Below are 23,979 nucleotides of genomic sequence, written 5' to 3'. Positions count from 1 at the left end.
AAAATAGATTTTCATCAAAATAGGAATAAGGATTCTAAACATAAGGTTTAGTATCCTTATATCTTTATTTTAATCTTCATAAGGAGACATGAAAGTCGTTCAAAATTATTCTGTTTGGAAAATTAATTTTTTAATTCTTTGTCTTAGCTAAAAAAAAAAAGATTATATTAAATATTTATCTAGGAATACTGTAGTAGTTGATTTTTCCCAATAAGATCTTCATTCCAAATTGGTCACATGTAGAATGATGGTAACCTTGTCTGATGAGACAATGGTAGTCTGCATCTAGTTTGGTGCACTGCAGCATCTACTGTGGTTATAAAGTCGAAGCTGGAGTTGAGTCTCCGGATGCAGGCATGGGCGAGTGATAAGGAGACCTATGTGTGCCCAGTTAACAGATTCCTCGTCTCGGCATTACAAACAAAGTCTGCCAGACAAGCAAGTCAATATGGTGGGAGCCAGCACAGCTGGAAGAGTTGTCGGAAAGGTGTTGCAGTGCTTCACCATTCTGCCTATCAGGACTTCAAATCAGATTTATTTATTGTAAGGATTTACTCCCTGAGCCTTTGCCGTTACCAAGGAAGCCAAAAAGTAGTGGAGCTGTTTGCCCATAGCAGGTGAAAATTTTAAAAATATTTCCACTTATGATTAAAATGACATAGATTCTCATCAAAGTTATGGTCGTATTAAAATAAAAGTGAACTCTTTAAATTTTGAAAATCTTTAAATCTTCTAAAAAGAAAAAAAAAAAAAAAAAGTCTGGCGAAAGACACATGAATTCTGTAACAATGAAAATTAAAAAAATATTTCCAATTTTGATTAAAATAACAAAGATTCACATCAAAATATAATTTTTATAACTTATAATTTTTTTATTTTTAAAATAAAATGTGTTTGATAAATTTAAATAAATTAACATAAAAAAAAACATTATATATCTTCTATAATATAAAACTGAACGTCTGTGTGTGTGTCTGGTCACGAATAGGCTCCTATATGGTTGACTATTATAGAAAACTGATCACATATAATGATAGATGTATCTAGACACAGGAATGGGTATGTTTGATCTGGCATAATGATGATTCATTAAAATTGTGGGGTCTGCGTACGCACCTGGTCCACAATGTCTGAAATTAAAAATTTAAAAAAAAAAAAAAAAAAGTTTACAAGTGTTTTTGATATAGATGTACATAATAATACTTTGATAAGTATGTTTTAACTTAAATAGGATGGTATAATAAAATTGTGGGGTCTGTGTTCACACCTGGTCTCCATAGAATGGAAATAGGCACAAACTTTAATAAAGACTTTTCATATCTATCTGCGTAAGTATACTTTGATAATTATGTTTCAGTTTGAAGAAATATGGTATAATAAAATTACGGGGTGTTCGTTCGCGCATGACCTCCATAGAATGGAAATATGTCACAAAGTTTAACAAGGTTTTTTTAATATAGATCTACAGAATATTGTGATAAGTGTTTCAGTGTGAACAGGTACGGTATAATAAATTATGGGGTTTATCTATTTTATTTTTACTTTCATCATATTTTGCTTTGATTTTGATATCCCCAAATTCGAAGCTATCTGTTTACAACCCTTCCTTTTCATAACCTAACATACTTTCATAAATCAGAGTCCATTTTCTGTAGGCTGTTTTTGAACCCAGTCAACGACGGGTACTTTTGCTAGTATATATATATATATATATATATATATTAGTGATAGGATGATTCCAATATTTTTCCCTGATTCCGATACAATTACCAATTCCATACTAAACTATCGATTCTGATTCTTAAAAATGTGTAAAAAATACTTATGTGAGTGAGGATCTACAGATTTTACTTCTATTATTAGTTTACTAATTACATTTTACTGGAAGTTTAAATCAATAAATATTCATTGGATTCTTTGTAAAATTTTTACCCAAGAAAAGTTGTGCATAATTTTGTTACAGGACTTTGCTGTGAATAAAGACAAAGAAATCAATTTGCTTTCTTATTGATTTCCGACATTTAACAAAAACTTCTCACGATATTATTGTAATAACTACTAATACAAAATGTTTATTACCATTGATCTCCTCATAAAGTTTTGGGTTTAATCTTTGCTTACAATGTCATTCTAGCTAGAAAGGCCACAGGTACATAGTTGTTTGTTTTTTGTAATCTCTCCCTCCTGGACAGGGTTCAAAAGAGAGTTGACAACCTGATAGATCCTGAACTGTCATTTAAGCTTCAGCCTCCATCCCATCGACGAAATGTTGCATCCCTCTGCCTGTTCTACATGTATTTTAATGGTGAATGCTTTGATAAACTACAAGCACTTGTACCCCCTCGACGTATATACCCCCGAAAAACCCCGACAAGCAGCTAAATTCCACCCTTACACAGTAGAGATCCCTAGGTGTTTGAAAGCCTTCTACTCCAATAGTTTCTTCCCCAGAACTGCTAGACTTTGGAACTCCCTTCCGAGATTCTGCTTTCCCAACAGTACTGACATGCAGAAGTTCAAGTGTAATGTGAACAGACATCTTGTTGCTCATCTCCCTTCATAATATCCTTACAACTTATGTTCCCGATAATAGCCCCCTACTTCAAAGTGGCACTGTGCCTTGTTTGGGGTGAAAATTGAATAATAAAAAAAAGAAAAAAAAAAGAAAAATCCTTAAGTGATTCTTCTAGATTCAGTCATATATAGTCCATTGTAAATTCCTCAAAATCATGAACTCGTATTAAATATTCATTGGATTCTTTGTAAAATTTTTACCCAAGAAAAGTTATGCATAATTTTGTTACAGGACTTTGCTGTGAATAAAGACAAAGAAATCAATTTGCTTTCTTATTGATTTCCGACATTTAACAAAAACTTCTCACGATATTATTGTAATAACTACTAATACAAAATGTTTATTACCATTGATCTCCTCATAAAGTTTTGGGTTTAATCTTTGCTTACAATCTCATCCTGGCTAGAAACGCCATCGATATATAGTCGTTTGTTTTTTGTTTTTATGATAAAAATAGAAATTGAGAAATATATATCTTTTTCATTTGATAAGTAAAGGTAAGTGAGTAAAAAAAAATTCCACTGGAGTGGGGACGGGACAGCAGCTTGCAATATCTATGTGTTACTTTCTTTCATTTTGTGTCTCGACATAAATATTAAAATAACTAACACAAAAACTAGAGCTGGTATCAGAGAGACAAATTTGCTCAATATCTCTCAAATATTTTCATGTAAATTTATATTTTAGATAATTTATTTTTAAATTGTATATCATCTACAAGAAATTATGTCTTTATTATTTTTATATTGCTCCCTTTCTTTATATATATTAGTGTTGGGACGATTCATCGGAAATCTGAAAAATCTGAATTGGATTGGAATCAGGAAAATTGATGCCTATTTTCCGATGCCAAAACGATTCTTTTAATTGTCTTTTTTTATTTGATTTTGTTTAAAGTAAAATCTTCCATTGCTGGTAATAATGATAAAAAAATAAATATTTATTGATTTTAAATTTCCAGTAAATCTAAAATCGATAAATCACTCTCCACAAGTGTATTTTGACGTTTAAGATAATATCTGTATATTTCACATGTTTTTTGACAAAAATCGGAGAAAATAACAATCTTGTAGTTAAGTAATTAGAGATTTATAAAGAATTGGAATCGAGAGTTTAGCACGGAATTGGTAATTGTATCGGAATCGGGGAAAAATATTGGAATTGTCGCATCACTAATGTGTATGTATATATATATAGAGAGAGAAAGAAAATTTTTAAAATTTTAAATATCTAGAAAGAAATTTAAAAAATTGTTATAAACTTTTAAATTTGAATAAAAAAAATCTTTTTTTTTTTTTTAAAAATTCAAAAATCCTTCTTAATTAATTTTTTTATTTATTTTTTTTCATTGTTTCTTTCTTGCTTATCTCTTTTTTTTTATCTCCATCATATTATCACCCCCCCCCTCAAATTTTTTTCTACAGTATGGAACGATAAAGTTGTTGACCTAAACAAAACAATAGTACAGCATTATTTTAAAACTTTTATTGAAAAAAATCAATCCAAGTAACTTGATTATGTAGTAGAGCTGACATCAATGTACCCCTCTTCAGCCTCAATCACTGCCTCTTTTTTTGGTCGGATGTAGTGTTATCTTTGAACTGGGATTCCACTGAAACATGTATGCACACGTGTAACCAATGTTTGTATAATAAACAAACTATATACCAGCTCTGTTCTGCATTGATCACTCTTTAATAATCATGTGAGTTTCATTGGATTTACATCTAGGAAACCAATCGATACAATCATTATATATATAAGAAATAAGAAGAAGAATTCGAAAAATTGAAAAATGATAAAAAAAAAACTCATTAAGTAAAAACACTCCGTGCTATTTAACACTACTTGTCTGAATATATATACCTTGTTCACAAAGTGAATATCATAGCTAATTAAAAAGCTTAATTTAGTTATAGGACTTTGTTATATGTTATAAGTAAAGTATAAAGTCAATTTGCTGTTTGTTGATTTTCAACACAAACAAAGACCCCACAATATTATTATAGAAACCCATAATACAAAATGGATTATAAATTTAGGTTTTAATCTTTGCTTACAAATTGATCCTTACTTGAGGCACTATAAATATATAGTCGTTTATTTTTATTTTTTGTTTTTCTATAGTCGTTTATTTTGTATATTATATAGTCGTTTATTTTTATTTTTATTTTTTATGATAAAAATAGAAATTAAATGAGAAGGTGATATCTTTTTCCTTCGATAAGTAGAGATAAGTCAGTAACAAAATTCCACACTAGAAAATGAGTTTACGAACAGTTTATCTCTATTTTGAGTGATCGGATGTACATTTTATGCATACTTATTTTTTCTTTGAATATCTTTTTTTTTTTTTTTTGGCTTTAGTAAAAGTTAAAATGTTTGAAAGGAAAGAAAAATGTCATGTAATTTAATAATTATAAATAAACAAAAATCTACACACTCCATTTAAAATTTTATTTTTACCTTTATCACTTTATTTCTGTTTGAACCATTCTAAAAGTTTTGTTTTGTTTTGTTTCACACCATATCAACCCTTTTCGGGTTATTTAATGCCAAATCCAGTAATTTTGGACGAATCGTTTTATGTTTCTGAATTTTTTAGATGAGGATTGCTTATTTGTATTATTTGGAATCTTCGGACTACTTTTCTCATCTTGAGTGTGATTTTCACAACGTTTCGGTTAATATAACCTCCAACCTTCTTCAAGGGTATCTTGTTGAACTCGAATGTTTCTGTCAAACTCTGAAATTTGGACAGAATTTCGAACGAAACCCTTTATTTACTTCACGGGGTAGCATGCTCTCGTTCCATCAATTATGACTGGTTAGAGGTCCTCAGTAATTCGCAGTTGTATTTTTCGGTTGCCCATATCGAGAATTGAACCTTCAACCTTCAGGAGAATATCACTTTTGCAATTGATTTTTTTTCAAATACTAATGTGCCACTGGTCCTTGTGAACAGTTAGTACGAATTTTGAGATTCTTAATAGGTCTAAGAGTGTCTTTGTTTTTCAGAACATGATTGAGTTTTGTAAAGGGTAAGAGAAAAATAAAAACAGTAACATCATTGTTTGGTATGTTTAAATCAGGATGCTGATCTGGTAACACTAGACGTTCTAAAAATATGAATCTACTTGTATTAGTTTTTTAAAAGTGTTTATTTTATTTTTTTTAGTTTTGGAGGAAAATTTAATTCTAGTGGAAAAGATTTCTTGCCATTCTGAGATAGTTTATTGCATCTTATCTTTTTAATAATTGTGCGTAAAAATACTCATGTTTTGATTGAGTTAAGTCTATCAAATTAAAAAATCATTAAAAAAATTTTTTGGTTGCTTGTCCAGAATTCACCTTAATTAAAATTGAAAAATACTGAAAATTTTTTATGTGCGTACCTGTCATGGAACAAAAATTTCATATTCCAAAAAATATGTAAATTGATGAATTAGATTTTTTTTTTTTAACAAAGTGAGACGTTGTTTTGATCCGCCATGTTTAATAAATAAATGAGAGACTACTAAATTCGAACTACTGAGATTGAAATCAGTGTGGTAAAGGCTACAAGTTACAATTAAAATTGTTAAAAATCATTAAAAATAATGATTATCTATAAACCTACTTGATCAATTTACATGATTTTTGAAGTATGACATTTTCGTTCCATGGCAGATATGCACACTAAAGATTAAAAAAAAAAAAAAATTAGATTAAATTCTGGATAAGAACCAAATTTTTAAATTAAGACATAAACAAAAATTATTTTTTTTATATTTTAAAGGAAAAAAATTCTGGAGTAGATTCAATTAAAAAATATGTTTATTGTTCATATTTGAAAAGCATGACTTTTACAGTGTCATGGTAAAGCTGCTCCGTTCATGTGTTATAATTGCAACCCAGTCTGACAACCCTCATTTTTAACTGTGATGAATTAATATTTGCTGTTGAATGAAGTGGGAAATATATGTCATCCCTTCCCTTCCCTCTATATTGTACTCCTATGCTTATCTATTCATTTAATTTATTTGCTGGTGTGCCTACGTGTTTGTCATCACGATGTATGGAGTTTTTAAACTAACTAGCCTGGGTGCCCGGTGTTGCTCGGGTGTTTGTAGGTGCGTGTTGAGAAAAAAAAAAAAAAAAAAAAAAAAAAGTTGCAGTAGGCAGGCAGGCTCGAACCCGTGATGTGGAGGTGTGTGTAAGGGTGTTAGTTGAGCAAAAAAAAAAAAGAAAAAAATAGTAGTAAGCACGCTCGAACCCGTAATGTGCCAGTGGTAAAGGAGGTGAAAAAACCCAAATGGTCTTATTGATGCACCCACCGCAATTGTGATGTCTCGGGCAGTCAAAATAACATCTTTTATGCAACATCGTTAACGTGAGGTTTGAATGACTTGCAAAAATGTCATGGGAAAAATCGACCCCTCCTTGTAGAAAAGTGCCTAGTTGAGGGTGAAGGAATTAATGTTTTTAGCCAATTTTTTTTATATTTGTCGTCCGAAGGGTCAAGCTTCAAAAGGATACTGATCTTGTGAAAATCCGTCGCCTCTATCGAAAGTTTTAGGCAGCCATGCAAACATGGATACATTTAAGCAGACAGGTGTAGATAGGTATCTTCCTTTATTCATAACACATCAAAGGATGATCTATGCATCCTGAAACACAAACAGAACAAATACAGTGTTAGAAGTGCAGCACTACTAGACATATCTAGTGCGTATCTATCTCCCTTCCCCCCACAAGTTTTTGGGGTAACCACAAAACTTAATTGAATAAATACAACAAAAGTCTCCAACTGAACACCAACCAAGTCTGTGGTTAACACACAACATCGGACTAGAGTGGTCATTGGGGTAGACTGCCCTCACACTCACAGCATTATTCTGGCTGGTCCGAGTCTAACCATATCACGATCACTTGTCACAATGCGGCTTTCGCCGTGTGGAATGTTCCATTTCACTGCGTCCCGCCGCGTTATGTGGTAGTAGACGTGCCAGGGCATGAGGCAGCTTCTTCTCAGGCATGGGAGGCGTCCCGTGGGGAGTAAGAATTGGAGCTGGTTCCACGCCAGCACAGGGTAGAGGGATGCTGTCATGCTCAGATGGGTTGTGGGATGCTGGCTGCGTCTGTGATGGTTGTTGCATGGGTTCCATGGGTGTTGGGGGTGGAGGCTCCGAAGATGGGCCTGTGGTGTCAGGGTGCTAATCGGAAGGTGATGAAGATGTGGTGACAATTGGCCGAGGTTCCAAAGACTTGGTGGGCAGGCCCTCACCATGGGCAGGGGCATTATGGGGCTGTACCCATAGAGGTGTCTGCCTCTGCAGAAATGGTATGAATTTTCGTAGATGCTGTCTATTGCGTAGGGTCACGCGTCTGGATCCATCCACCCGGACCACATACTGGTGGAACTGCCGTACTTCCACAACAACTCCTGTTCGCTCCCAGCACTTTAGGTGGTTGCCTACAAGATTCTGTAGGTACACATGGTCCCCAACACGTAGAGGTGGTAGGAGTCTGGTGTGAGCATCCCACTTTTCATGTTCTCTGGAGTGCCTGCGAGCTAGGGCCCTTTCACGGAATGTCATGGTTTCTTGTCATGTGTTGTGGACAATACCTCCCAAGTGGGATTGGGATAGCGTCTCTGATTGGTCGGCCAAAGAGTACCAGTGCAGGTGAGGCTTTGGTCTCAGGGTCGATGGAATTCCTGTATGTAATCATGGCTCTCTGGAATCTGTCAGTGTCCAGAGAACCACCAGGCCCAGTGTTGTTCATTAACATGCGCTTGACGGTTTTCACTGCAATTTCCGCCCTATTGTTTGCATGGGGGTTGGCAACACTGGAAACCCTGTGGTTAACCCCCCCCCCCCATGCAGCTAAGAAAGCCCGTGTCTCGCCAGCTGTAAATTGGGGGCCCCCATCAGATGTGATTTCTTCTGGGATACCAAAAGTGACGAATATTTCCCGCAGACGTTTGATGAGCCCCGCTGGTCTGGATTGTGACTTATAAGCAATCGGCCAGTTGGAATATCTGTCCACCACAACCACATAGTCCATGTTGAGATAGTGGAAGTAGTCACAGGCGATGCGCTGGAAGGGATAATCTGGGGGAATTATATCAGCAGGCGGCTGCAAAGGGTTGGATTTAGCTACCAAATTACAATGACCACATCTGTCGCGGACCAGTCCAATGTCTGTGGATATACTGGGCCAAAATACAGAGTCAGCAGGACGGGCTGTCATGGCGCCTATTCCTTGATGGGCAGCATGAAGGGCATTCAGGATGTTCTGATGCAGTGATGTAGGTATAACGATCCGCTCTCCCATCAATATGACACAATCAACACTCTATAGGCTGTCACTGTATCTAAAATATGGACGCAGTTCCAGGGTAAAACCCCAGGAATTGTCTGGGAAGCCTTCCTGAATTGCGTTCATGAGCTGTTGTAACGTAGAATCAGAGGATGTGGCTTCACGAACCATATCCCATGTAACTACATCAGTGACTGAGTTCAGAGCAGCACAAGCGCTGGATGACATACTCGCCTCATCAGCCAGTTCCTCAATGTCAACCGGGAGACAATCTGGGGTGACCGCTGGTGGCTCACTTGGTAGTTGCAGCTGCTGAAGTCGGGTAATGGGATGCTGCATCGGCTCCCTTGTTCTTATAACCTGGGATGTGAATGAGTGTGAACCGGTATGGCAGGGTCTTCTCCTTTAGGTTTAGCTAGTGGCGGTTTGCAATGTTGGTGAGAGGTTGGTCGTTTAAGACTCTTATCAATGGTTTGTGGTCTGTCGTCACAATAAGGTCCTCACACCCAAGGATGTAGTAACAAGTCTGATGCAATGCGTACACAACTGCGAATGCTTCCCCGGCAGCAAGTAGGCAGCTTGACCGGGCACTCACAGTATTTCTGCTTCAACAAGAAGCCAATACCATTTACAGACCAGTCCGTAGAGAGGCAGGTTGGACGGGCAAGATCGAAAAGGCGTACTCCATCCTTCATTTCATTGATAATGGCTTCCTTAGACTGTTTGAATGCCGAGTCGAGCTTGTCAGTCCAGATAAATCTGTTGGAGGGCTTGAGTAGGTGACGAAAGGGTTTCATCTGGCTGGCCATGGAAAAGGCATATGCTCCCTGATTCACCAAGCCAAACCATGCCCTGGCACTTGAGATGTCCGTTGGGGTAGGGAAACTCCGGACAGAATCTATGAACTTGAAGGATGGGCAGATGTTGGTGGGTGTAATCGTGAGCCCACCCCAGTCCACTGTCTCCTGAGCGAACTGAAGCTTCTTGGGGTTCAAGGTGACCCCGTTGCGGTAAAGAAGGTCACACCATCTACACAGTTGGAAGAAGGACGCTCTTATGGAGATCGCCCATTTTAGCGTGTCATCTTCACCTTGTCTGGGAAGTCAGCAATGATGGCATCGAATCGCTGATTGTATCCATCATCGCTAGCCAAGAATCCTTGAGGGGCGACTCTGTATCTGTAATGTCCCCAAGGTGTTATGAAAGTGGTCAGATGACGATCATCTGGGTGGATTGACACAGAGTGGTATCCATTCCATGCGTCTGTCACAGTGTTTAGGGTATGTTGTGGGACCTGCTTGGCAAGATGGAATGGGCTCTGAACATGGTGTGTTTGCCTAACGGAATGTTGATTTAAGTGCTGCAGGTCCACTGTGCGTCGAGGGGACCCATCCGCCTTGGCTGCCACCACCATTTGTGAGCACAATGTCACAGGAGTGTTTGGGCCAACATTCTTAAGCACACCCAGGCGCACGTCTCTTTCCAAATCATGAAGCACCTGTTCTTGCCAATGAAGAGGCACAATCGCAGGCTTGTGCACAGCATGGAGGCGGACCTCTGGGTCAACATAGAGTCGCAATGGCTCCTCCGGCATCATACGCATAGAACGATGTTCACAAATGTTGAATGTGGATGAACCGTAGTAGTCCAGCACCCATTGTTTGAGGGCAGGCACACTCTCAGGTCTGTCATCCAGCCCTGGAGGAAGGTCGGTAGGCAACGGTGAGGGCTCTTCCAGCCACATTGGGCATGAACATGTGAGTTCGTCATCTACTCCAGCCACGGCGGTGTGTGGCTGCCAGGTTGGGATGAAGGAAAATTAGCCAGAAGAACACCCAAGGCCGCAAGAACTTCTCTGCACATAAAAGCCCTGTCAATTTTGCTTGAGAGGTATGTGAGCTGCTTGGTGCATCTGTTCGATCCTGACATGTCAGTGGTAGATATTATTATATAGGACCTATATAAACAGTTCTAAGCAATAGTACCCCCCCCAGGGAGCGCGTGCGAAAGAAGCCTTTGCGAGACATACATTAAATGGTCACACACATTTTGCCTTTTATATATATATATCTATGAAAGATACTTAATAAAAACTGGAAATGTTCTCTCAGTTATTAAATTCTTTCTCTCTGATAGACTTATAAGAGTAGTCGTTGATGGACAGATTTCAGAAACTCGTAGTATTAATGCTGGCGTCCCTCAAGGTTCCATCTTGGGCCCAACTCTCTTCCTGATCTTCATCAATAGGGCTGTGACAACAGCATATTCTTTATTATTTTGACTCTTGAGGATATATCCGTTAATATCTTATATTTTTTTATATAGACTGATGTGGTTCTCAGTTAATTGACTGTCTTACTGTGTCTGATATATACTTGAGAGTCAAAAGAATGAAAAAAAATTCTGTTGTTACAGCCCTATTCATCAATGATCTCCCAAATCACATTCTTAGATCATTTGTAGACATTTATTCCGACAACACCACAATCTATGGCAACACTTCAAAGGCCAGCAATGACCAAGATCTTTCTGATTCTCTCTTTTCTTATCTTGAGAATGTGGTGCAATGGGGGAGGGGTTTGGCTGGTTAATTTTAATGCATTGAAAACCACATCTCTGGCCCCCATCATGCCCCAATTGAAATGAATGGCTCTCGTCTTCCAAGCCCCATGTCTTGAAAAGCTTCTGTGACTGACCATCACTCTTGATCTGAAATGGGACACATACATCGAATATCTTGCTTGATCAGGTCGCTGGAAAGATGGTTGGATCACTCTGCTGCTCCAGTAGGTATCTCACTGCCGATGCAATCCTTTATGTGTATAAAAGCCAGGTACGCCCTAAAATGGATTACTGTTGCCACATCTGGGGAGGAGCTGCTCGGCACGCCGTTGATAAAGTTCAAAACTGGCATCGAAGCGTAGTATGTGACGCTCTTTTCTATTCCCTACAACTGCTTTCCCACAGAAGAGACGTTATGATGGCAAGTGCTCGACTGAACTCTAATCTATGGTCCCCCCTGCCAAACTTTCACTAAAAAAACACTTGTCTAGCTACAACCACTATATATGAGATCCCTCACTCTCTATCTGTGCCTAAATCTAAATGCAGATTCCATGAACAAAGTTTCTTTTCCAGAACAGTCCGCCTGTAAAACACTGTTCTGCTGGCCTGAAATCCAATGTAAACAAATTCTTGTTGAGCCGTCCCCATAAATAATCAAATTCTACCCAATTTACACCATTAACGATTACTAAACTATCACCTTACATTCATTAACCCTTATCCTTCAGTGGCCTTTGGGCCTTGATAAGTGGTGACTCCTAAGTAAAGAAAAAAAAATATAAATTGTTTTGTACTTTTTAATATAAAAATCTCTGCTCTATTATTATTTTCATGGCCAGGGCTTGTCTAAGGTCAAAATTATGACCCTCCCCCTTGCCAAACTTTCACGAAAAACACTTGTCTTATTGAAACCACTATCAAAAATTTTCCCCACTCTTTCTGTGCCTAAACCTAAGCGTAGATTCCTTGAACAAAGCTTCTTTCTTAGAACTGCACGCCTGTGGAACTCTCTTCCGTTTGCTTGCTTTTCAGCTGATTACAATATGGTCATCTTGAAGTCCATCGTAAACAAGTTCTTGAAGTAATCCAATTTACCAAATTTCCATGACTAACGATTACTACGATATTGTCCCTTTTATTTAGTACTGTGCACTCATTAACCCTTATCTTTGAGTGACCTCCAAGCCTTGATAAGTGGTGACTCCTTTGTATAAAAAAACACACACACACACATTCCCTGTTTAAATTTTAAAGGCTGTTAAATTAATTGTAGCCTGGTAAATCTGCTCCTTTCATCTGCTTTCATAATTGCAACCCCGTCTGACCCTCATTTTTAACTGTGAATTAATATTTGCTGTTGAATTAATTATTTATTTGCTTCCCCACTGAGCAAATTAGGCACAAGGCCGTTTTTTAATACGGAGAGAGGGAAGAGGGGGACCAGCTCTGCCGAGGAGGAACTGGATAGTGACAATTGGTATGAATGGTTTCCCCTACATTGACCAAAACTGATTGCTACAAGAGCAATAGTCTGATATGTGGGGTTGCCCCCACATATGGTCTTTAGTGCAGCATCTGCTGGAACAGATACTACACTTTGATCTCTGATCCCAGGCCAAGAAGGCCCGGGCGTTACCTATGTACTGTTGAATTAAATCAAAGAAGTAGCAGGTGTAAATATTTAAATGCCCCCCCCCCTTCCCTCTACATTGTACTGTTCTGCTTATTTATTCATTTATTTGCTAGTGTGCCTAGGTGTTTTTTTTTTTTTTTTTTTTTTTTTTAGCTGATTGCTTGAAAGGTACTTAATAAAAACTTCTTTGACATTGGGCATGTAAATATTTACTTAGTTGACTATCGGTGGTATCTAACTGTTTAGCTCAGAAGCGCATGACCAAGTTTATGATACCTTGGTTAACCTGACTCTCTACAGTGCGAACTCTTTATTTAGATGTTTGTACTTTTGATATAGAGGAGTCAATATATGACTCTTTAAAAACAAAAAGCTGAATCCACTGTGAAAATTTTCCCCCACTCTATATCTGTGCCTAAATCAAAACGCGGATTCCATGAACAAAGCTTTTTTCTTAGAACTACTCGCCTGTGGAACTCTGTTCCGTCTGCCTGCTTCCCTCCGGACTACAACTTGGATGTGTTCAAGTCCAATGTTAACAAATTCCTAATGAACCGCCCCCTTAAGTAAACACTTCATCAAATCTCCACACTAACGTAATGTACTTTCAATAACCCTTATCCCTGAGTGGCTTCCGGGCCTTGATAAGTGGTGATCACTGTGTAAAAAAAAACAAAAAAACCCCCCAAAAAACAAAAGTATCCCCTACTGATAATAAAAGCTAATTATTCCTTTATTTATGTACTAGCAGGGAGACCCGACGTTGCCCGGGATTGAATGATGATCAACGAATGTTTTACACGCCCATATTTTTATTGTCATCGAAATCAGTCAAATCATGCATTTTTCAATCAAATTGATTGATTGCTCTACTTGGGGACCCATCCCGGTGTACCGGGAGGAAGCCTCACATGCCCTGCCACAGTAACTTAGCGCACAATACATTGTAGCACTGTAAATAAAGAACCTACTGTTGATTTTATAAAATTATTTTATATATAATGACTTCAATTAAAGTTTAAAATGCAAAAGTCAAATATCATACTTCAGTTGTGCTCTAAACAGAAACATTCATTTTCGATCGCGTCCCTGTCATATCTCAAAGTTAATTTCATATGCCTGGCCTTACTGATTGTACAGTGATAACGGCTTGAGTTTAAGTTTAAAATGAAAAAGTCAAGTAGCATGTTTCACTTGTGCTTTAAACAGGAACATTCATTTTGAATGCGCCCCTGTCATATCAAAGAACCTACCATTGATTTTATATGTCAGGCTTTTCGGCTTGTGTGTCTCAAGTGTACTTGTGATGTAAGGTTGTGTAAAGTGTTAACTGGTCCAAATCACCTATTCCTTCTGATTATTGATACTTATCAAAGACATTCCGACACAAAATCCAGCTAAGAAAAGTTCCAGGCACATAAAGTACAGTCGTGTGAAATTTCATAAAAAATCAACCTAAACGTTTTTAAAGTTCATAGGGAATGAATTCACACAGACAGTTTTTTTTATATAATAGCAATAGATAGAATGATATGCATATAAAATTGCACCAAATCCGGGGTAATTGCTCCAACTAGCTAAAAGTGCTCTTTTGACAACCATGCATACAAAGAGCACTGTTTTTTTCTTTTTTTTAGCTGGCACAATTACCCCTGGATTTGGCGCAATTACCCCAAAGTATGGTGTATATTTGTAATCCAAAACCATGAACAGAAGTATTCCTATTGCTTCTGTATTAGTCACCTGCTTTCCATGACCTCGCATTACCCTGATTGAAGGACTGAAGTGGGTTCTCGACTTTGCCCAAGGGTCTTCCACAGACTAGCAGAGGTAAGGAAGCACCTTACTCTTCCTTTGATAGTGCTGCTCCACCACTCAGTAACAGCACCTAGTATATTCGAATGGTCACCCATCTGGTACTGGCCAAGCTCATTGTTTAAGTTCGGTGATCTAGCGGGAATCAGTATATCACTGTGAAACAACTCTTGTACACAGACAAAATTCCTTTTGTATATTATATAGATAGATAAATAGATTTCATGATATGCATATATTTGTAATGGACAGTGTGAATACAAAACATAAGTAAAAAAAAAAAAAGAAAAGAAAAATGGTCAAAGGAAAGAGTTAGGTTCTTGTCCAAAATTCCCCTATATTAAAAAAAAAGAAAAAAAAATAGTCAAAGGAAAGAGTTAGGTTCTTGTCCAGAATTCCCCTATATTAAAAAAAAAAAAAAAAAAAAAAAAATGGTCAAAGGAAAGAGTTAGGTTCTTGTCCAGAATTCCCCTATATTAAAAAAAAAAAAAAAAAATGAAAATAAAGAAAAATCTGTCTGATGTTTATAGCCATGACAAAACGAAAATATCATTTTCCAAAAATCACAAATTGATCAAGTTTTATTTTTATAAAAAAGTAACAGGAATTCATCACATTGTAATTGTCTGTATTCATCACATTATCGCAAGTTTGAAGTATTAAGTTATCCCTGTCTTTGTTTTTTTTTTTTTTTTTTTTTCTAGATTGTATTTCAAAATGGTTGACAAGACAACCGCACCTCTATTACTTATAAAATTTGATTTTCTTATTTTAAAAATAAAATTACTTGTTTAATTTGTTATTTTAGGAATATTATATTTTCATTCCATAATGACATACAGATTTTTCTTTCTTTTTTTTTCAATTCTGGACAAGAACCACGATTCACAGTAATAAGAAATGTTTGAGGAAAAAAAAAGATTTTGAACTATTTCTATACACCTGCCATTGATTGAGAGTCTTTTTAGGGTGTTATACATGCTTATCTCGCTTCTTCTCTTCATCATCGCTGTTTCGTCTAGTAGTTGCTATAGAAATAAGCTTTTTTTCATGAAGATGACACAAGGGGATGTTCGCTGAGTTACCTTAAAGGTTTTATCTGGAGAGGATAGGCTTAGGAGAGAGAGACTAATGTTATCTTAGCTGATTATTTACTTCTTAAACTTAAATTCCTACCTTAACCAAAATGAGTAACGCACACAGTCAGAGCCATCGAGGTAACATTCTGCTTAGATTATTTTTTACATTAATGGCTGTGTCTCATTCACATGGCTTCCACTAAGAGACTGATTCGGAAATCTCTGTTCCTCTTGGCTCATAAACATGATATTTGCTATTATTCAACTCTGCTTTTGCCTACTGTTTGACTTGTTGCCCCTTTGTCTCAACTTTACGTCACACATCTTTTATTTAAACCTTACAATGATATTGTTTTACAGATCTGAGTTATCATGCACTCAGTGTGACTCTTGTTCAAAGTCAATCCAGCTAACTTAATTGCTATTAATATAGGGCCCTTAATATATAACATTTGAAAATACTTTAATTAATTAAATAAGTGTAAAGTGATGTGATATAAATATAGTTTAGTTTATAAGGAAACTAATTGGCCACCCAGTGTTGCCTGGTCATACAATACACATGATATTTTCATTTATGCAGATTGTGTATGCATTATTATAGAATCAGTTCTCTACTAATTATTATATATTACAAGGAATAATTTACCTGGTGGAGTAATTTGCAAAAAATATATAAAATAATAATGACAATGTTGTTCATCAAATTCCGTCTTTGTTTGTTTACAATATTACATCAGCTAATATTCATGCTTGACGATCTTGAAAATAGTCTTTTTTCTCTTATAGATAAAAAAAAGAATTTTTACAGGAGAATATTTTACGTTACACCGGCCAAGGTTACACCAGTGTAACGTAAAATATTCCCTTGTAAAAATATTTTTATATCTATAAGAGAAGTAAGACTATTTTTAAGATCGGATTTCTTTGATTTTTCGATATTATCGGATGAATTTCTGTACAAAACATATCTAAGAACACTGCCAGACATATAAATTAGCTTTGTGTGAAATTTGCAAAAGATAGGCTCAACTATTTTAGAACCGATGAGGAAGGAACTCCCCCACACACACACGCAAAATGACTTTTATACAGTGTAGAATGATAAAGTTGTTGCACTAAAGAAAATATCACTACAGCTTTAGTTTAAAACTTTTTTTGAAAAAATCAATTCAGGTAACTTGATTATGTAGTAGAGCTTACATCTATTCAATGTAGGCGCTTTCAACATAAAACATCGCCTCGATACGTGGCCGGAACTGGAAGCATGCCTTTTCTACAAGCACCAGTGGGAGCTTGGTGAATACTTAACGAATGGTGGCGATGAAGCTGACTTTGATGTTGTGGGAGGTCATGTTTGTGATGTTCTCAACATATGACCAAACAAAGTAGTCCAGCAAGTTTAGGTCAGAGAGGAGGGAGCCAGTGTGAAAAGAGTACAAAATCATAGCACTTTTTCTGAAGCCAAGCCTGGGTCTCTTTGGACTTGTGGGCCGGTGACTAGTTCTGCTGCCACTCCCAGTGGCCACCTGATTGCACCAAGGGTTCACCACACTCTTTAGCATATTCAGGTACACTTTGGTGTTGACTTACGAGGTGGCATAATGTGGCCCTCACTTGAAACCACACCAACGACCACAACTGTGGGTTGTTCCATGTGTTGAGCTGTGCCCTCACACATTGAATCATCTGGATTTGCATTTTGAAGGTGTTGGCAATAGTTCTATTTTCATAACTTGGATCAGTAGGGAGCATGAGTTGCACAGTGGTGCATCTCCAATCTCGCTCTTGAACATTGTGCCACTTTCAGACATAATAGAATGCTCCTATCGCTCTTGGGATTTGTACAGAACTGACCAACTAGTTGATGATCTACAACAAAAAAAGAAAACCAGTTTTCACCAAAGGGGAATGGAATCATATCATCTTTTCTACGGCGATAATTTTATCGTTACACCCTGTAGATCCAATATACCTTTTTTTTAATGAAGGCTGCTAAAAAAACAAAACATTTGAATAAATTCGATTTTTTTTTATACCTTCAAGTCTCAACATAAAATTTGATACATATTAAAGATTACACTTATTCAAAAAAAAAAAAAAAATTCAGAAAAATCTTTATGCTTTCCTTGAATCTCAGATGCCTCTTAAAAACTAATGTTTGATTCATGCAAGATTGTCCAAAAGCAGTCTGAAGCATTCTGATGCATTTTTTCCAAATTTAAAAACAGAATTTTATTGCATTTCATTCTTCTAATGTGTCCTCATATCCAGATTGCATTTTTGAAATTCACCAGCTGTGACAATTGGGTTTTAGTAGAATGTATTCCAATTCCTGCTGTAGCTACCCATTTGAGCCTGAAATCATAGAAATTGGTCAGCCATCTCATAAGATGTATAGCAATAACGTACTGAATTCGCAAGAGTCTATGGCAATTTTAAATTCCTGGACAAAAATGTCTGGAAACTTATTGAAGGCACCTTGTATTTTGGAGATTTCAACCAAGAGATCTTTTTAAGATTCTAACTGTCCCTTTAAGCACAAGATTTTATATCTTTCTTGGACTTGGTTCTTCAGGTATATTCACCAGATAGTTTTTGGTGGAGATCTTTCAAATGAATACCCATCGTCAATGCAAATATTTAATTTTGTTTGTGCATAAAAAAAAAAAAAATGTACAAAATTCTTTTCGAATGAATACCCATCATCAATGCAAATATTTAATTTAGTTTGTGCGTAAAAAAAAAAATGTACAAAATTCTTTTCGAATGAATACCCATCATCAATGCAAATATTTAATTTAGTTTGTGCGTAAAAAAAAAAAATGTACAAAATTCTGTACGTAATTACATAATTGAAAGCAATTACGCATTTATGTGGAGACGTGAATTTACAGTTGCAACAACAATATAATTCAGAAAAAGACGGTAAACAACAATTTAATTAATTCTTTGATAAAATAGAGTGATAAGTATTACAATATTTAATTAACGTTTTTGTGAGCAATCACTCCTAACATGGCAACATGTGGTATCTATCGCAAAATGGCCATAAAAGTGCAAATCGAATATATTCTCAGAGATTTAAAATTCATACACTCAAAAATGTATATAAAGAAATTTGTTCAATATGACCTGTTTTTGATCAAGAACATTTTAAGTAAAAAACACTATGTATTTGCATGTCATGTCAAAATTAGTATAAATTTAAAAAATTACAGAAAAATGATCCACTAGAAAAAATAATTACAAATAAAAATAGAATTTATTGAACTATTGAGTTCTTTTGTATGATTTAATGTGGAAGAGTTGTGACCTATTCTGTATGACAAACTGACTTATCTCCCTTGCTTTCCTTGAAATCTGCCATTGAAAAAAAAAAGAAAATCTCTGAACGTCTGTAAGTTTTTCTTTTTTTTTTTTCTTTTTTTTGCTTCTGTAGGATTATATCTTGTAATTTTTGGAAGTGATACTAATTTTGACATAACAAGCAAGTACGTAATAGTGTTTTTACATGAAATGCACTTGTTTGAAAACCCATTTTACTTCACAAGTGCCAATTAAATCAATTATGTTTACCTGGAGACGTGTGTTTACATTTTGCTACAGCAATATAATTTATTTTCCTGCTGGCAGGGAAATTCAATGTTGCCCAGGATAAAATGAGGATTAATGAATGTTCCACACTTTTGACATCGAAATCGATGAAATTGCTCATTTTTCAATCAAATTGATTGATTGCTTGCTCTAATTTTGAACCCACTGTGGTGAATTGGGAGAAAACTTCACATGTATTTCTGCAGTGACTTTTTTTTTTTACATTGTAGTCTACATTGCACTATAGAGAACCTACTGTTGATTTTATAAAATTATTTTTATATAATGGCTTTAATTAAAGTTTAAAATGAAAAAGTCAAGTATCATGGTTCAGTTGTGTTCTAAGCAGAAACATTTATCAAAGAACCTACTGTTGATTTTATATGCCGGAACCTTCTTGTTCGGTGATAAAACTTCTCAAATGCACTTGTGACTGTATAAAGGTGTTAACTTTGGTCAAAATCAAACTGTTCCTTCTTTAATCAGATTATTTCAATTTTCGATACGTATCAGAGGTATTCTGATACAAAACCTATCTAAGAACATCCCCAGACACATAAAGTGCATTTATGTGAAACTATCAGGTCAGCCCAGCTTTGCTTGGGCCCTATGCACATTTCATAACTTTATGTGCATATTTATATATATATTAAAAAGTTTGATTCATGTCCAGGTAACTTCCATCTAAAATTTCAAGTGTTTAGACCCAGAATTGGCACAGGTGTTTGGTAGAGTCTGCAAAGGTCAACTCTTTCAACTTTGACCTCTTGGCAGCCAAATTTTCGCCTCAAAACTGATTAAAAAGTTTGCTGTATGTCTCGATATCCTTTATGTAAATTTCAAATATTTAGACCCAAAATTGGCTGAATAGTTTGCTAGAGAGGCAAAGGTCAAATCTTTTAAACTTTAATCCCTTTGGCAGCCAAATTTTCGGCCAAAAATCGATTAAAAATCTTGCCCCATGTCTGAATACAGTTTATGTAACATTTCAAATGTTTACACCCAAAATTGGCTGAGAGGTCAAATTTTTTTTTTTTTTTTTTTAAATTTGACCCCAATTTTTACCCTTTAACATTTATTTTGGGCTCAAATCAAATTAAAAAGTTTGATCCATATCCAAGGAACCTACATCTAAAATTTTAAGTGTTTAGACCCAAAATCGTTGGAGGAGTTTGGTAGAGTTTTCAAAGGTCAAATCATTAAACTTTGACCTCTTGACAGCCAAATTTCTGGCCAAAAACCGATTAAAAAGATTTTCCCAAATCTCAATACCCCTTATGTCAAATTTTGAGTTTGTAGATTGAAAATTGACAGAGTAGTTTGGTACACACAGATAGACATACAAACAATTTCACTTTTATAGATATACTAGTGGGGGTACCCGGCGTTGCCCGGGTGTTTGTAGGTGTGTGTGGTGTTAAATAAAAAAGAAATCAGGGTGGGGGTAGGATCGCACCTGAAGCCCTGAGGCAAAGTTTGAAAATAAAATCGGCCAGCCAGAATGAGTTACTGAAAGATGTCTGAATTTATTTAAGTAAGAACCAAATTGACAGGTACGCGCTCGGAAGTCATCGAGCGTTACGACGACGATGTCAATAACCAGGTTTGTTTATCATAAGCGAAGTAAAAAAAGAAAACAATGTTAAAACTTAAGCGGGGAAAAAAACCCAAAAATACTAACGTATGGCAAACGAACGATGAAAACAGAAAAACGAACACGTGAAAAATGGCTTAAATAAGCCTGTTTTTATATTAAAATTTAAAAAATTGGTGGGTACCCAGGTGTTTTTGGGTGTATGGTCAGGGGTGGATAAGCGAAGTAAAAAAAAAAAAAACAGAAAAACGAACGTTATATGAAAAATGGCTTAAATAACACTGGTTCAATATTTAAATTTAAAAAATCGAAAAAAAAAAAAGACATCTCACACTACAATTCGAACCCAAAACGTTTAGATAATGAACCAACGCGCTAATCAACTGACCTAACGCGACGTACATGAAATTGGTTCAGTTTTTCAACTATTTAAAGTAAATTAGGTCATGACATCATCTGGTGCATGCGTAGAACTGTTCGTCGTCACGAGAAGACCGTTTTTGCTGACCCCCTCCCCACCTGTCAAAAATTGTCGATTTCGGGGTGAAAAAATGAACGTTTTTGGCCAATTTTTCGATATTTTTCGAGCGAAGTATGGGGCTTCGATATGATACCGAGTTTGTGAATTTTCGTCGTGTCTGTTGAAAGTTTTTAGCAGACACACATACACACACACACATACATACATACATACATACATACATACATACATTTTCGCTTTTATATATATAGAAGATAGATTTAAAAAAAGCTCACAGACATACACAGACAGTGCCTTTTGTATATAAGTAGAGATATAGATATAAGACAATGCATGTTAATTGAAATCATTCAATAAAAATGAATAAAAAAACTCAGCAGGGAGCAGTTATTATTTCTGAATGACCTATGCAAATATGTACATAAACCATTACAAATGTATTGTGTATTTACCTGAAGATATTTTATATCTTGCTAAGACAATGTAATTCAGAATCAACAAACAATAATTTAATTCTCTGAGAATAATAAGTATCACAATATTTATGTAAAAAGAAACTTACTGATCCCTAATATACCAATATATAAATCTCACCTGTCTGTTTAAATATATGTATGTATGTGTGTATGTATACCTAAAACTTTCGACAGAGGCGACAGATTTTCATGAGATCAGTATCATTTTGAAGCTCAACCCTTCGGACGACAAATATCGACAAATTGGCTAAAAACATTAATTCCTTCACCCTCAACTAGGCACTTTTCTTCAGGGAGGGGGCGCTTTTTTTCACCGATATTTTCGAAAGTCATCCCCTCTTTTCGATTGACTAGCCTTAATTTAAACCTTTGCAATTTTTGGTTTGGCAATGGATGTAACAGCAAAGACGTCACGTTTTTTAAAATCTTTTCTCACATTCTTCTTCTCCTTCGCGGTACGGGTTCGAGCCTGCCTGCCTACTACCACATTTTTTCTTTTTTTGTTCAACACACACCTCCAAACATCCGGGCAATGCTGGGCGCCCAGGTTAATATACCAATATATGGTATCTATCATGAAAATTTTTTGAAACAACAAAACAAATTTTTTTTTTACAATTAAATTACCACTTATCAAGGTGAGAGAGCGACTCGAGGATAAGGGTTAATGAATGTACGGTCGTCACTGGAACAACAGCATAATAATCGTTAGTGGTGGATATTGGGTATAATTTGATTGAAGGGCCTGGTTCAATAAGAACTTGTTTACATAGGTCTTGAAGACGATTATATTGTAGTCAGCTAGAAAGCAGGCCAATGGAACAAAATTCCACAGGGAGACAGTTTTAGGAAAGAAATTTTGTTCATGGAATCTGTGTTTAGATTCAGGCATAGCTACTTAGTTAAAATTAATTTACAACGAAATTATATGCATAAACAATTTAAATGAATCTCGTGATGCCGATCTGTAGAAACAAGGAAGATGACTAAAATAATTCAAACTTAAGAGATTTTAGAAAGTCATTCTTAACATGTGGAGGGGAGTGCATTAGAAAAAAAATGCTTAAAAATAATTTTTTTTTGTTTAATAAAAATAAAACTTCTTGATTAAATTACGTGATTTTTGGTGTACGATATTTTCTTTCTGTTAACTCATTTGGATATTCCTTTGAAAAATGAGCATTCATTAATTAATTATTCATTTTTTATGGTTTCTTAGATGATTGGAATCATTTTACTATTTCGCTTAATTCTTTTTGTGAATAGTTTCTACATTATGCATAATTGTGTAGAATTTAGGCTGAAACATTCTAGCACACTGGCATGCTCTCTCTCTCTCTCTCTCTCTCTCTCTCATTTATATATATATAGGGTTAATATAGACACAATATTAAGCTTTTTTTATTTGGTTGGGATTAATTCATTAATATATTAATATTTGTATTAAATTGAAGTTTACCTCTGATTATGTCAGGTAAACATTTCTTTTCCACTGTATTGATAGTTATATATATATATATTTGTCAGCGTATGTGTAAAATGTCTCTACCAAACTCCTCTCTGAATATTTGGTTTACAGACTCGAAATTTAATGTATAGATTATTTGGACCTCAGAAACACTTCTGATTTGGATTTAGTCTAGAAAAATAGCTGCTAAAAGGTCAAAATTGAACCCCCCCCCCAAAAAAAAAAAAAACAGTTGACCTTGGTAAGAGTAAATCGACTAACTTTTGAGCATGCATAGAATTTTTAGTTTTAAGTCATTTAATTCTTAGTTTGAGCTATCACCAGATGGATAAAAAAAAACTTGTCATAAAACTTGCGGTTTGCCATAACAAAGAAGGGTGAAGCACTAAATAT

General features: G+C 35.6%; 1 protein-coding gene across 2 annotated transcripts in view; it reads left to right on the top strand.

The window, feature by feature from the left end:
* The window catches only part of LOC145246682 (GTPase-activating protein skywalker-like), a 109,433-nt gene that overhangs the window by 13,977 nt on the left and 71,477 nt on the right, over positions 1 to 23,979 (top strand). The gene's annotated exons all lie outside the window — the stretch shown is intronic.

This window comes from Euprymna scolopes, chromosome 24 (genome assembly GCF_053919585.1).
Source record: "Euprymna scolopes isolate OS-2025 chromosome 24, ASM5391958v1, whole genome shotgun sequence".
NCBI classification, from domain to species: domain Eukaryota; kingdom Metazoa; phylum Mollusca; class Cephalopoda; order Sepiida; family Sepiolidae; genus Euprymna; species Euprymna scolopes.
Note: the sequence above shows the minus strand (reverse complement) of the source record. Positions and strands in the feature narration are given on the sequence as shown.